The sequence below is a fragment of the Phascolarctos cinereus genome, unplaced genomic scaffold (genome assembly GCF_003287225.1).
Source record: "Phascolarctos cinereus isolate Bilbo 61053 unplaced genomic scaffold, phaCin_HiC Scaffold_3;HRSCAF=262, whole genome shotgun sequence".
NCBI classification, from domain to species: domain Eukaryota; kingdom Metazoa; phylum Chordata; class Mammalia; order Diprotodontia; family Phascolarctidae; genus Phascolarctos; species Phascolarctos cinereus.
The window spans coordinates 173249977-173263392 of NW_027555736.1; the positions used below are offsets into that span (position 1 = coordinate 173249977).

A 13416-nucleotide genomic window follows, 5' to 3' on the forward strand; every position below is an offset into this window, starting at 1 on the left:
GGGAAACCGTGGGTTTCTAGATTGCTTGGCCCATGTTGGCACGACATTCACAGCAATGCCTTCATCGTACACACGCGGCCCTCGAAGTTTTCCCTCCCTCTGGCTCTTCCCTCCGCCTCAAGCCAGGGGTCTGGGTTGGGCATCGGCCAGGAGGCGCGCGCACGTTAGGCAGCGCCAGGCACAGGAAGAGGGGGAGGGGGAGGAGGAGGGAAAAGGTCGAGCGCTACTCTGGGCCTGTTAAGGCACCTCACAACTGCCCTAGAACGCCGCGGGAATTCTGAGAATGGGGCGGGCCTTCGAACTCGCGCGCTGAGGGGGAAGGGGTCAGGAGGAGCTTCCGCGAACACCAATCAGAGCTCACTTGTAAAACTGGTGAATACCCGGATGTGAAGTCCTGCGCGGATACAAAGGCAAGTCTCTCAGTTGCCTCTTCGTGCCCTCCAGTGACCAATGAGCACCTTCTTGAGTACAAATGACATTACCTACAGCCAATGAAAGACCAGTTTCTCTTTCTGGGGCGGAATCACTTAAGTTCTGACTAACCCACCCATGGTTTCTATTGGATATAGCTGTGAATAGCAGTAGAATGGTCTAATCAGGAGTAGGGACTGAGAGAAGACTTAGCCAATAGAAAGGTCTCTAGGAGTTGGGTGGAGGTCTCGGTTTTCGCGGTGTCGGTGGAGGAGACGCGGGGGCCATTTTGTGAGGAGACGGAGACGGGGACGGAGAAGTAGTAGTAACGGTTGAAGAGGCCATCTGGAGCAGGAGTCCGTTTCTTTACCGCTGTCGGATCTGGGAGGCGGAGATTCAGAACCCAGCCTTTTTTCCCTCTCCCCACCGGGTGAGTGGTGAGAGTCGACCCGGGAGAGACACTGAGACCTTTGGGGGAAAGCAGGGCGGGGGAGGGAACCTGGGGGAAGAGGCGCAGAACGATTCCCTCCATGATAATAGCGTGGCCCAGACTGACTTTTCACTGTCGCGGGTAGAGTCTTTGAGGGTGGGGGTAAAGGGATTCGAATTGGCCACACTTCCGTCGTGGGTTGAGTATAGTTCTGCGGACCCCGCGACCCATGTGCTGTATAACGGCACCCGAGAGTAGAAAATCCCATTTTCCCTCTTATGTTTATTCTCTCTCTCCCCTCCACCTCCAGTGGTAACGGCTGCTGGCCGCCTCCCCTGTATACGACAGTGGCGGCTCCCGGAAGAGACCACGAGACGGAGAAAGAAGTGGGGAGGGAGGGTGGGAGATGGTCGTAATATGGATGAACTTGTTCGTGACGCTGATCTTTCCGCTTCCAGTAGCTTTAATCCTCTTCTCCTTTTCTCCCTATTAAAGATTGGAAAGGGGGCGGGTTACCCTGGAGATGCTCAGTTCCATTCAGGTCCCTTGAATTCTGGAGACCTGTAGATGGGTGGGGGGTGAGCGGACGTGTGGAGTGTGCGTGGAGAAGGATCAAAACACATTTTGCCGGTAGTGTGCCTTCTATGCACGTAATCAAAATAGCAGTTGCAGAATACTAACTTAAAATATTTTTTTCTCTCCTCTACAACAGAAAAGATGGCTTTTGCAGTATTGAACTTAAGTTGTAATTGTTGGGAAAATAATATTTAATTAATCGTAATTCTAGCTGATTTACTACTTTTTATCTGCAGGTTACAAATCATAGTTAGTGAAGCTTTGCTGTGAGGTAGGTATTAACTGCATTTCCCAGATGAGGAAACTGAGGCCGACAGTGTGTGAATTGCCAAGAAGAGAATTTAGGAATTTCAGTATTGAGATTGTTATGCAGTTAGTACAATACAAATGTGCTGGGTCTTACAATCACTTGCAAAAAGTTTTCTTTAGAGACCATGGGAAGGAAACTGGAAACTTTCAGACTGTATTTTAGGTATAGAAATTGTCAGTGAGACTTAAAATTACACGAATTTGGGATTAATATATGAAATTACGATTTTTACCTTAGCTTATTGTTTAAAATTTGCAGCTGTAAAAAAAAATTTACTAAAAATTGGTCCATCTTAATTTTCAATTAGGGTAAAATATAGTATAGGCAGTAGAGATCAGAAAATGCTTTTTAGTCTATGTCTCACTAAAACTAATACTTTTAGCTTTTTACCACTAGCAACTAAAAGTCAAGGTAAAGGAAATCTCTTAAGTGTGAGTGGGCTTTAGTTGTATGCCAAATGTCCGATACTCTGTAGGTATAATAATAGCATTTATACTTTGTATATGTTATAATTTAGTTCTTACAACAACTCTGAGGTATGTGCTATTATTCCTGTTTTACAGATAGGAAACAGATTAAGTGACTTGATCAGATAGTTGGTGTCTGAGACAGAATTTGAACTTGGGTCATCCTGATTGCAGGACCAACATAGAGTTCATTGTGCCCCCTAGCTGCTTGTTAAGAACACTAATAAAAGGATCCTTTGTTCTACCAGTTTAACACAGAAAATAGTGGAGGAGGGCAAGTAACTCACAAATATTTGTGATTAAATTTTTTTTCTTTTTTTTGGTTTGTTTTTGCTTTTTTGGCTAGGCAGTGGGGTTAAGTGACTTGCCCCCTGTCACACAGCTGGTAAGTGTTATGTGTCTGAAGCCAAATTTGAACTCAGGTCCTCCTGACTCCAGGGCTGTGCTCTATCCACTGAGCCTCCTAGCTGTCCCTAAACTTTTTCTAAAAATAGAATATAGAGCGTGGACTAAACTGTTATAATAGGAAGTCTTTTATCCATCCTCCATATGAATGTAATCATCTAGGTGTACTTGTCAGGAACGATTAGTAAGAGATGAAAATTTAAAGTGGACTCTAATTCTAACTGAATACTGGAGGATCATTTTTGGATCCTTGCATCATCATGAGCACCATGTAATGAAAAGAATTCAGTTTAAATGTTGCTTTGAAACTATTTGGCTGGCCACAGACCTAGTTTTTAAAAACTCTTATCTAGATTTACCTTACAGTAGGGTGGGTAGAGGCAACATTTTAATGTTGTCTAAGGGAAGAAATGAGGAAAGGAAGAGAGGTATAGACATTGCCTGCATATTGTGCTCAACATGTTCCGTATTCCTTATTCTTCATGTCTCTACCATCTTAAAGATTTTGGATTTCAAATAGTCCAGCCTCACACATTTCTAGATGAGGGAATGGAAAAAACATTTAGTGTTCTTTATGTTTTACTCCTTACTCCTTCCTCTGCAATAGGTAAAAAAACCTTAAGAATATGGTACTTGATTATGGTTAACACTGTATGTGACCAGATTTTAGATATAGTATCACATTTGAAGAATAAAAGAAAGTTTTAGGTCTTGATTTATTAAAAAGAGTTACCTATATATTTTTCCTTGTGAAGTATTACTGTGAAGGAAAGGTTAGGAATTAACATTCCATGGGGAGGCAGTGTAGTACAAATAAAGAGCCCTGGATTGAGAGGGAGAAGAAGAGAATTAGTCACCGCTGTAAGTTTGATCAAGTTACTAATAACATTTGTGAGGAGTTTCAGTTTATCTAAAATGAAGATAGAGTTAGATAATCTTTTACAGGTACATGATGGAAAGCCCTTTATCAAATAATAAAGGTTTAAAAAAGGAGGGGATAAAGGTTCTTCAAAACCATTCACAGCTACAACTAATAGTATATGAAATAATACACACCCATAATACCCCTAACTAATAAAAATAGAAGTTCATTTTCTCAGCTGTTCTCCAGGGCCAGAGTTGATTGTTGGAAACTTTTGTTTTGGGGTTTTTTAACGAAGTTACTTAAAAAAAAGCACTCTGTAAATGAACAAATATCCTAAAAAATCTCTTGAATAACTAGGCTATTTCAGTTAAATTATTTTCGGGATTTGTTTTTGAGATTCAGTATTGTTTGATTTTTCCTCTGTTGTCATTTTATGTTTGGAATGTTAAGGTGATAAGGACTTCTGCCCGAGGCATAGAAATGGCTTGGGGCAAGATAGAACTATTTTGAAAAGCAAAAACAAACCAACCCAACCCCACCCCCCCAATTTGTTGTACTCTTGTAAACACAGCCTGATAGATAAGAATGGATTGAATAAAATAAAATTTCAACCTCCCCTTCCTCTCTCAAAAAAAACAAAACCATAAAATTAGGCCAAAGAATTTATCATCCCTTTAGTAAGATAATGTGGAAATATTTAATTTCATTGATTACAAATTTTACACATGTATAGAGAGCACGATTCTGATGTATTTGTAAAGCTGCCATCAAGGGATACAAAGTTCTCGATATATTTTTCCTTTTGTAATTTCATCAGTTTAACAAAAGATCTAACATGGGCTTGAGTAAGCATTAGTGTTGAAAAGATTAATTATATCTCTTTGTAATGTTCCTCTTGCTCTATTTTAGCTTCTGGGCAAAGGGATACTATTGCAAATGGATCTTGAAGTTGACAATTCAAATTTTAAGCACTGTGGCTCCAAATAATTTTTATATTTGGTGTTCTAAACTAATTCTCTTTGTGGTAGATAAAATTTGATTTGAAAAAGAATCTGTTGTAGATAATGTAAATCTACTGAAGTTCACTGATAAACATGGAATTCTGAGTCTGTGGTCTGTTATCAGAAGTCCTTGCCATTTATGTTTTAAGAGGAAAGTCAGGGTCTCCTAATTCAACGTGTCATAGTAGGTAAGGTAACTAGTTTTACTTATTTTTAACATCCAGTATACCCTGTTGACTTTTAAGAGGAAGCAATAACCTTTTTAGTGAGCCATAATCTACTACAGTGCTGTATGATTCATAGGAAGCCTTGGATACTAATATACAAACTAGTGGTTCAACTAGCTTGTTAATTTAATTTGTCTTTGGCATTGGTACCAAGTGGTGCTTTATGTGAAAGCACAATAAGTCCCTGCATTTTATTCATACTTATTCTATGGGATTTCCTCCCTTTCTGTTTACTTTTTTTTTTAAGAACTCAGTGATTCCATGGATAATTTGTGGCCTGTGGAGTATCACCTGGATTAATTGTTTTGCATGCCTTAATACACGTTTGTGTAGTGTACTATTACTTTCGGAGATGTCTTTAGACTTGGAGATGAGCCTTCAGTATTTTTCATGATGAAGTAACTTGAAAATATAGTCTTAATAAAAACCTTTATTTTACTATAGAATAATTCATTTCTCCATTCAGTGGCCAGTTTTTCCTAACTTTGCTTATAACAAACATGCATGTTTACATATAATCTTTTTTGAGTCTCTTTAAGGTATATTCCTTTGCCCCAGTGTATTCTTGATTTATTCTGGTCGCCTTCCCATTTAAGAATTATGAAAAAGACAGTAGAGGTAATGGGGGTGATAAGAGGCTCATCTCTATCCTATGTATCCAGTGGGATATTTATGTTTGCCAGAATGGGGTTGGAGTTGAATTTAAAACTTCTTTCCAACAGTGAAGTGCTTCTGTCTTGGGGGTTTTAGGGCACAGCATTTCTGAGGAACTTTGACTCAATCTGTCCCTTCTCCTTTCACAGGGCAGCAAGGCGAACCCCATCCCTACTCACTGGAGCTCAGCTTTGATTTTTAACCTCCCCTCCCTGCCCTTCCAAAACACACACACTCCCATCCAAAAGCCTGATTTTGTAAAGAAATTTTAAACATAATGATGCAACTTGGCGCGTACTGCGGCAAACTTGTAGGTGTTTTTTTTTAAAAATTGTTTTCGAAAACAAGACCTGGATTTAAGATGTAATTTTTAAAATTTCTATTTCTATTTTTTTTCTGCAGCAGTTGGGTTAGAGGAGGAGGAGCCTTTTAGCCTCTCATAAACTGACCTCTCTACTTCCTCATGTATTTTTAAGATTGAAATGATGATGTGAAAAGGGCTTTGCTTGTCTGCTACTGAGAACTTTACCCTTGCGGTTTTTGTGGAAACTGCTTTTGGAAAGAGAAAAGAAATAAAACTTTACTGACTTGACATTTTTGCACCTCCCGTTTTTCTAATCTGGGCTATTTTTATTTTTGTTTTTTTACAGTGAGATTTTTTTGATCTTCAGCTACAGTAAGTTATTCCAATTTTTTTTTTCATTTTTCCTGACTTTCCGCTGATTTCCTTTTTATTGTTGTTACTAGTTACTATTATTTATTATTATTATTATTATTATTATTATTATTATTATACTTATGATGGTGGTGATGATGATGATGATAATGGCACTGCTGATTTTTAACCAGATTAAATCGAGTTTTTCTGAATGTTCCTGAGCATTTCTCCTATCTCCTGATTGACTTGGGAGTTTTGCAATCTTGGAGAGAGCTGAGGCATTAGCATTTTTAAGTGGATTGATCCCATAAACCTTTTCTCTCCCAACCCCACCCTCACCCCCATCCCCTTCCCCACACTCAAAGAATTTGACTGGCTGCTTAAGTCTGTGACCTAATTTTTCCTGATCTATAACTTAACTGTTTTAGAGCATCTCTGGACGTCTGTATTTTTAATTTTTTTTATTTTTATTTTTTATTTTTAATCTTTCATTTGTTACATTTTTAAACTGTGCTGCAATAAAATGTGTGTGGTACTACTGATCACCTATGTTGGTGATGGCATTTTCCCAGAAAGCCATCTTCTTCCTATGCCCCTTGAAATCCCTTCCTGCTCTTCATGTACACAACCCCTCACAAACTACAAGCTGCAACACCATGGATGCCCAGTCTGGAGCAGCAGCAGCCAGGATCACCTGGAGCCAAAAGGGTTCTTCGGAACAGATGCAAACCCATCCTGGGTGATGGTAAGAGGTGTGAGGTCCAGTTGGTTTCATTGAAAAGACTAGGAAATACTCCCAAGTTCAAGTGTCCTGATGTTGATGTCTTGTGGAAATAACATTTAGGTTATACTTTCACTTTGGAACTCAACAGACTTTTCCCTAGGAAAGACCACCTTCATTTCTATTTTGACGCTTACAAATCCAGTAAGACTATTAATTTGGACTAATGTAGGAATTTGGTAATTGGGAAAGAGTTGAGTTAAACTTTGCCTTTAGGATTTTTAAGCAGTGTCCTTAATATCTTAGAACAGTTTTTAATATCAGTTAATAAAAGTATAAGTCATATATAACCTGCTAATTAAAGACCCAAGGGACCTCCAGTAGCTAACACTTGGGTGTGCTTTTAAAATGAAAAAATTTTAGATTTGTGAAAGACTTTAAAGATTTTCTAGTCCTTGTTTGGTGATAGGAAAATTGAATTTCTTTAAGTATAATAGAACTCAAAATTCTTCACTAATTTAGATTTTTTTTACCTAAATTAGTTCAAATTACTTCGGGTATATATTTAGATTTATAGTATGTTATGAGGCATCTGATGCGGAATATATCTGATTTTCATCTTTTTGAATCTTGTGATTTGTTATGAACTCTTTATAATTTAATCATACAAAGCACCTAAAAAATTCAAACAAGCTACACAAAGTTGAGTAGAGTTTCTAAAATGGTTTGTAAATGAAAATACCATAAGTGTTTGAATAGCTCTAGATAGGCTGCTCAGTTCCTTGAAAGTAGGGGGGGGAAATTTAGCCTTTATAGCCATTCACAGGAAGAAGCTGTGACTGTTATTTATTCCTTCTGTGATTTTTATGCTCAGTTTAGGCCCTATTTTAGAATAATATGGGATAGGCCCTTCTGACATGATACATTCATGACAGTTATATATTTAGAAATGAGGATGCTGCCAATAGGTACAGTGACTAGACTGTAGTGTTTTAGACATTAAAAAGTACAGAAAGATTATTTAAACAGCATGTAGTGTTGGATATTCAATAGCAACCAGATTCTTTGACAAATTTCTTATTGTTAGAAACCTATACAACAGGAAGTCTTGACACTTAGCAAAATTATCACATGGCTCTGTTTTCAATAAACTTTGCTTTTCTCCTCCCTTTCAAAAAACCAAAACAAAACAATCATAAAGCACTTTTAACTTATACCAGTGAAACCTGGTTAAATTAAACAGGAATGACGGAAAAAAGGTGAGATGTAATAAATCAGCAAAAGGCCACCTGAAGTCTGAGAAGCTTGTGATAAAAGGATTGGGGTATGAGGGAGGTTGATAATAAGGAAGACAGCAAACCTCTAGTCTTGATAACTATGTATATACATACTACCTCTTTCCTATACATGGCTTCCTTTAGCTCCCTTTAAAGCATGAGTCTTGGAACTAGAATTTTAATGTGCTGCCTTCTGGAATAAGGTGCTGGCATCATCTTTTGTATAAAATTATAGTAACAAACAGGTTGGCTAGATGACAACGGCCACCTCTGGGAAATTATTGGTTCATAAACTTGATAAACTCAGTGGGAAGGCTCAGAGGTAGTAATTGTCCATTTCTGACTTGAAAGTAAAGGAAAAGGAGGGAATAGGATCAAATTAGTTCTTGCCAAAATCTCCACAAACTGTTTTATAATATTTATAAATTAAGTTTTAATTTTATCCATGCTTATGGAGGGTAATGGTAGGATGTGTAATCTCAGAAAGCAAAATGATTAAAAAAAATTGGCTCTTTGTGTAAAGGTGTATATGATTTAATGATGATATGTTTCCATGAATCTCTGATTTCATCCACATAGATAAACAGATCTACTCATCCATGCTTTTTCACCTTGTGTGATATGCTTTAGAATCCCCCCTGGAAGCCTTTAAAGATCTTTCAGGCAGGGTCTTTTAACATTTTTTATGTTAGTGAAATACTTAGGCTGTCAATTTGTTAATCCCTTTGATAATTCAGTTTTAAAAATGAATAGACTAAATATCTCACTAAGGAAAAGTTGGAATGCCATGAATTTTCTTTATCTTTTCTTTATCTTCCCCAAAGCTACACTTCTAGATAAACATCCCTTCCAGCCTGTGGAGAATTAATGCTTTATGTAGTTTAGTTGGCTGTCTTATTTACATTTTGCCTGAGCTTGGGTATGATTTTGGTTTAAAATATATCAGCCACCTGGATTCAGTCCATTGCAGGGGTGGCTAAGCAGATGGTCATATGAGCAAAAAACTTTAAGAGTTTATATTGATGTAATAAAAAACAATTGAAAGCATTTGCCACAAAATATAGATAATCTAGTTTACTGACAAGGCATTCAAAGATTTCAAAAGTGTTTGGTAGCTTTAGGAAACCAGTCACATGATCAGTTATAGTTACTTGAGTACCATAATCAGCTCTAGTCTGAGTGGTTGTTAGGAAAAATGAGAGAAGAGGTAGTTCCATGCCACCTGGATCAATGCTGAGTTAAAGCCTTACTAAAAAAGGCTAGTTTGATTCTGATTAAATGCTTCTGGAAGATTCTCTGTGCTGCTGGGGGTTAAATTAATAGTTTAATCGACATCTTAGTTGAAGTCAGAATTAATGCAGCCTCCTAGAAGCCTTTGAGTCAGTGGTGATGTATGATTAGATAATTTCTGGGCTGGATCTTAACATAGAGGTTTTAACTTAGGAACAGCAGTTTAAAATAATAGAATAACTTCCAATATTTCCTTAGTATCAGCTCAGGACAAAATTGAGTTTTTTAGAGAAAGTGACATGCGTGTTATGACAGTTTTTATAATCTTCATGTCTGTTTTTGTATAGACCTTATCCAAGAGTAGAAAGCATTATATTGCAAGTAATTGCAATAATCTGAACATTCTCCTTTTTAAGTAATAGGTAAAAAAGTATACTTGCTAAAAAGATAGTTTCTGTTAACAGTTTTAAGTCTTCATATTTACTTTCTGTGGGAATTCATTGGAATTGCAGAGTACCATTGTATCTTTTAAAAGTTGTATATATATTTATAGCCAAAAAGTAGTAGAATGAAATTCTGGCTTTATTAATTTACTTTAAACTAGTGGTACATAGAGGAGTGGTTAAAGGAAAGGTGGGGGACATTGTTTTGAAGTGATGCTCATTGTGTATTCATTATGCTATGGAAAAAAAAACTTGAATGTAGCTCTTTGAGGTTTGTAAAGCACCTTTCCTACATTCTCATTCAGTCCTCATAACTGCACTGTGAAATAAGTGCTCTCTCGTTTTACTTATTTTTTGTTTTTCTAGGCAGTGGGGTTTAGTGACTTGTCCAGAGTCACACAGCTAGTGAGTGTTATATGTCTTGAGGCCTGATTTGAACTTGGTCCTTCTGACGCCAGGGCCGGTGTTCTATCTGCTTCACCTAGCTGTTCTCCCCCTCCCCCCATTTTACATATTTAGAAAGTCTTGAATTTGTCTTCCTAATTCCCAAGTCTAGTACTCTAGCCACTGCGACAAGCTGAAGTTTTTATTTGGCCTTTTCAGTGTAATGCTAGGTTAGATAGGTTATATTTAGATTTAGAGCTGAAGGTCATTTAGTCTTAACCTCCCCCACCCTTGCCCCATTTTTACTGAGGAGGAAACTAGGGTCCAGAGATTTGCCATTCATGGATGACTCAGTGATAGACCCTCAAATTCTTTTGTGTTGCTTGACTGACAAAACAGTCTTCATGAGCTAGTGAAATCTCCATTTCTGGAGAAAGTAATATCATTTTATTTTAGTATGAAATACTGGTTACAAGGTTTAAAGATGACATGGTAGAATGGATGGAAATAAGGAGGTACTTCATAATTTTTCCTAATTTCTGGCTGCTGATTAGGCCAAATTATAACAGTAAACAATTATCAAGCTTCTATGTTTGGAGCACCATATTAAAAACTGGCAGAGAAGGTCTGTATCACATTGATAAAGTTTTCAGTATTGTGAAATCTTTATATTCTAAATTGCTAGGAGCCAACACAAGTTTATGGTGTTTGGTTTTAATTAAATTGTATAGATTACATCAGAAAGGATTGGGGGTAGGGTTTCAATGGAAGTTGGCGGAGGTAAAGTTGAGGAGTGAATTTGTTGAAGTCATAGGTTGAATGATATATATGTAGGAGGAGAAGAGGAAAACAAATTAGAAGGTAGATTTTGTGTACCTTGTCCTTTACCCTCCACCTGGGGTCATGTTATATATAGCTTCTTTTAACACAAAAGACCTAGATGACTTTAAAATTCTTTTATTTCTATTTATATGCAAATCTAGCTCTTGACCAGTACTTTAAGAAATTATTTTTTGATATGAGTTATCTGAGGAGTTTAGAATCATTTATAAGGTTAATAATTGGAAGGGATCGAAGAGCTCAGTCTGAAGCATAATCTGTCAGGAAAATAGACACCTAAGTTATATGTTTATGTTAATGACTAGATGCTTTTTCCTCAAAGGAGACATAACTTTGGAGTTTCCCAATAATAATCATTCAAGACCTATCTCTACTGTTCTGATAAGCAATTTGATGTATTTATAGTAGTCTATAGTTTTAGGAACATTAAAGATACTTCATGTTAATTTTAAATAAAATTTTCTAATTTGGGATAAAAGAAGGAAAAAATATGAAATATTTTATAGCAGTCAAATTCAGGAGGCCTAGATATACCATATATTATAACTATGCAAATTTAGCCATTTTGTCTGCTAGCTCCCTAAGCCTGTTGAAATTTACTTTAAAATTTAATTATAAGTTTCTTCCTTACAAATGGTAATAATAGATTACATGCCCTGGATTGTTTTGTCTTCTACTTTACAATTCTTAAATTGTTCTTTCTCACTTTATAAGTTTTGAGTCAGGTTTTTCTCATATTCCTGTTACTTACAGTGTGAAAATTTTCTTCACTCTAATTCTCTAATAATAGAACAGGCTAGACAGCATGGAACCTGCTCTATCAATTTTTAAGCTCATGTCTAAGAACTTAATGTCCCTTGTCACCACCAAATGGTGTGTCTGAGCATCTTGGGTGAGCGTAGAAGAAAGACCAAGTAAGTCTTGATTTATAGTTGAAGTAACAGAAGTGCCTAATGTTGAAGGTTCCTTCTTTGTTTAAAGCTGTATCTGTTGGTTTTCTCCCAGTTCTTGGACTTTGAAGCAAGTGTCTGTTGAACACCAGTAAATATAAGTGGGCCAGTAATATTGGTCTGGAAAATTTAGCCAGCTGAATCTTTACCACTTACTTGCATTTTGCTTTTTTGTGGAAGGGAAACAAATGATTATGGGGCAGAGGAAGTACTGAAGTTGAACTTTTACTTAGGATTTTTTCTTTGAATCTTGAGGGATTTGCTGTGTTGTCATTGTAGTTTACCAGCCCAATTGTCTGTGTGTCATTACAGCCAAAATGGAACTGAGGAGTTTAAGACCATATGGTTTTAGCAATCCTAAATCGGTTACAATCTGGAATTGCCAACTTTATTCTCATTCTTAACTCTTTGCTGCCATCTGGTGATAAAATTGACTGTAGAATTGCATTTTTAAAATTCAGGTATGATGATATGGTCAGTGCTCAGTGCATTTAACATCTTTCAACTGTTGAAGAAAGTATTCATTTTAAACCAGCTTGTGGCTTCTGAGTAATCTATGGATCTCCGGACTCTTTTATTTCTTGATATCTAGCTATATTTTCCAGTGTAGTTTTTAATTGTCATTCCATGTGCTTACCTTTGCATTGATGTCGCGGAGTATCAAGTTAGCTTGGCTTACTTGATTTGAAGGTCCATGTCAGATCTTAAATAGTATTTCTCTGCCACAACAAATGTAGATGTGTAATCTGCAGATATTTTCACGATTGTTTACTTAAGCTCATCAGAGCATTGCACGTATTCTAAGGTTTCCATGAAATCCTCTGTTGCCTTAGGGTGCATGATGATTCCAACTCCTTGAGTCATCTTTTCACTTAGTTGCAGTTTTTGTCTTCTGATTTCATCTATAGTGAAAATATTAATAGTTCTAAGAAATTCTTGTGTTTTAATTCGTAGAATTGAAAGAATACATAGAATACAGCAGTTAAATTAATACTTGTAGACAATTACAGCACCACAGCCTCCAGTTCTTTCCCCTTACTGAAGAAGGAAACCAGCCAACGTTGAGGTCCATTTTTTATTTTTACTTTATTGTGACTCATGTTTTATCACCTAGTGACTTTTTGGTCCTGAGCTCTGTATTTATTAACCACTCTGGTTTGGATAGCAAATAGCTTTTGTTGCCAAGATTTTCCATCTGGGCTTGGCCTTTTAGCACTTATTCTCTTGGCCTATAGCATTCAGGAAAACAGGTGTTTTCATATTTTTTTCCCTGGATAGTATGTAGAAATTTAGCTAAACAGAAATAAATTGGGCAGCTAGGTGGCACAGTGGCACTGGCCCTGAAGTCAGAAGGACCTGAGTTCAGATTTGAGCTCGGAGCAAACACTTGACCCTTAACTAGCTGTGTGACCCTGGGCAAGTCACTTAACCCTAGTTGCCTTAAAAAAAGAAAGAAAAGAGGGAGAGGCTTTATGTTTAAGTGATAGAAACAAAGGTATTGGAAGTCCAAGATGAACTACAAAAGTTATTGTGTAAGGGAAGTAATTTGTTTTACAAGTATTTTAAT

General features: G+C 37.0%; 1 protein-coding gene across 7 annotated transcripts in view; it reads left to right on the plus strand.

Annotated features, from left to right (window-relative positions):
* The first annotated feature begins 660 nt into the window (after nt 1-660).
* Nucleotides 661-13416, plus strand: part of HNRNPC (heterogeneous nuclear ribonucleoprotein C) — a 49885-nt gene continuing 37129 nt past the window's right edge. The window contains exons 1-3 of one of the 7 annotated variants that reach the window (XM_078151299.1): nt 663-841; nt 5496-5656; nt 5997-6022. The gene's annotated coding sequence lies outside the window, so the exon portion shown is untranslated. Of the gene's footprint in view, nt 842-5495; nt 5657-5996; nt 6023-6101; nt 6757-13416 lie in introns of those variants that run through there. The other 6 variants (XM_021002873.2, XM_021003026.2, XM_021002637.2 and 3 more) reach the window with 6 other exon arrangements.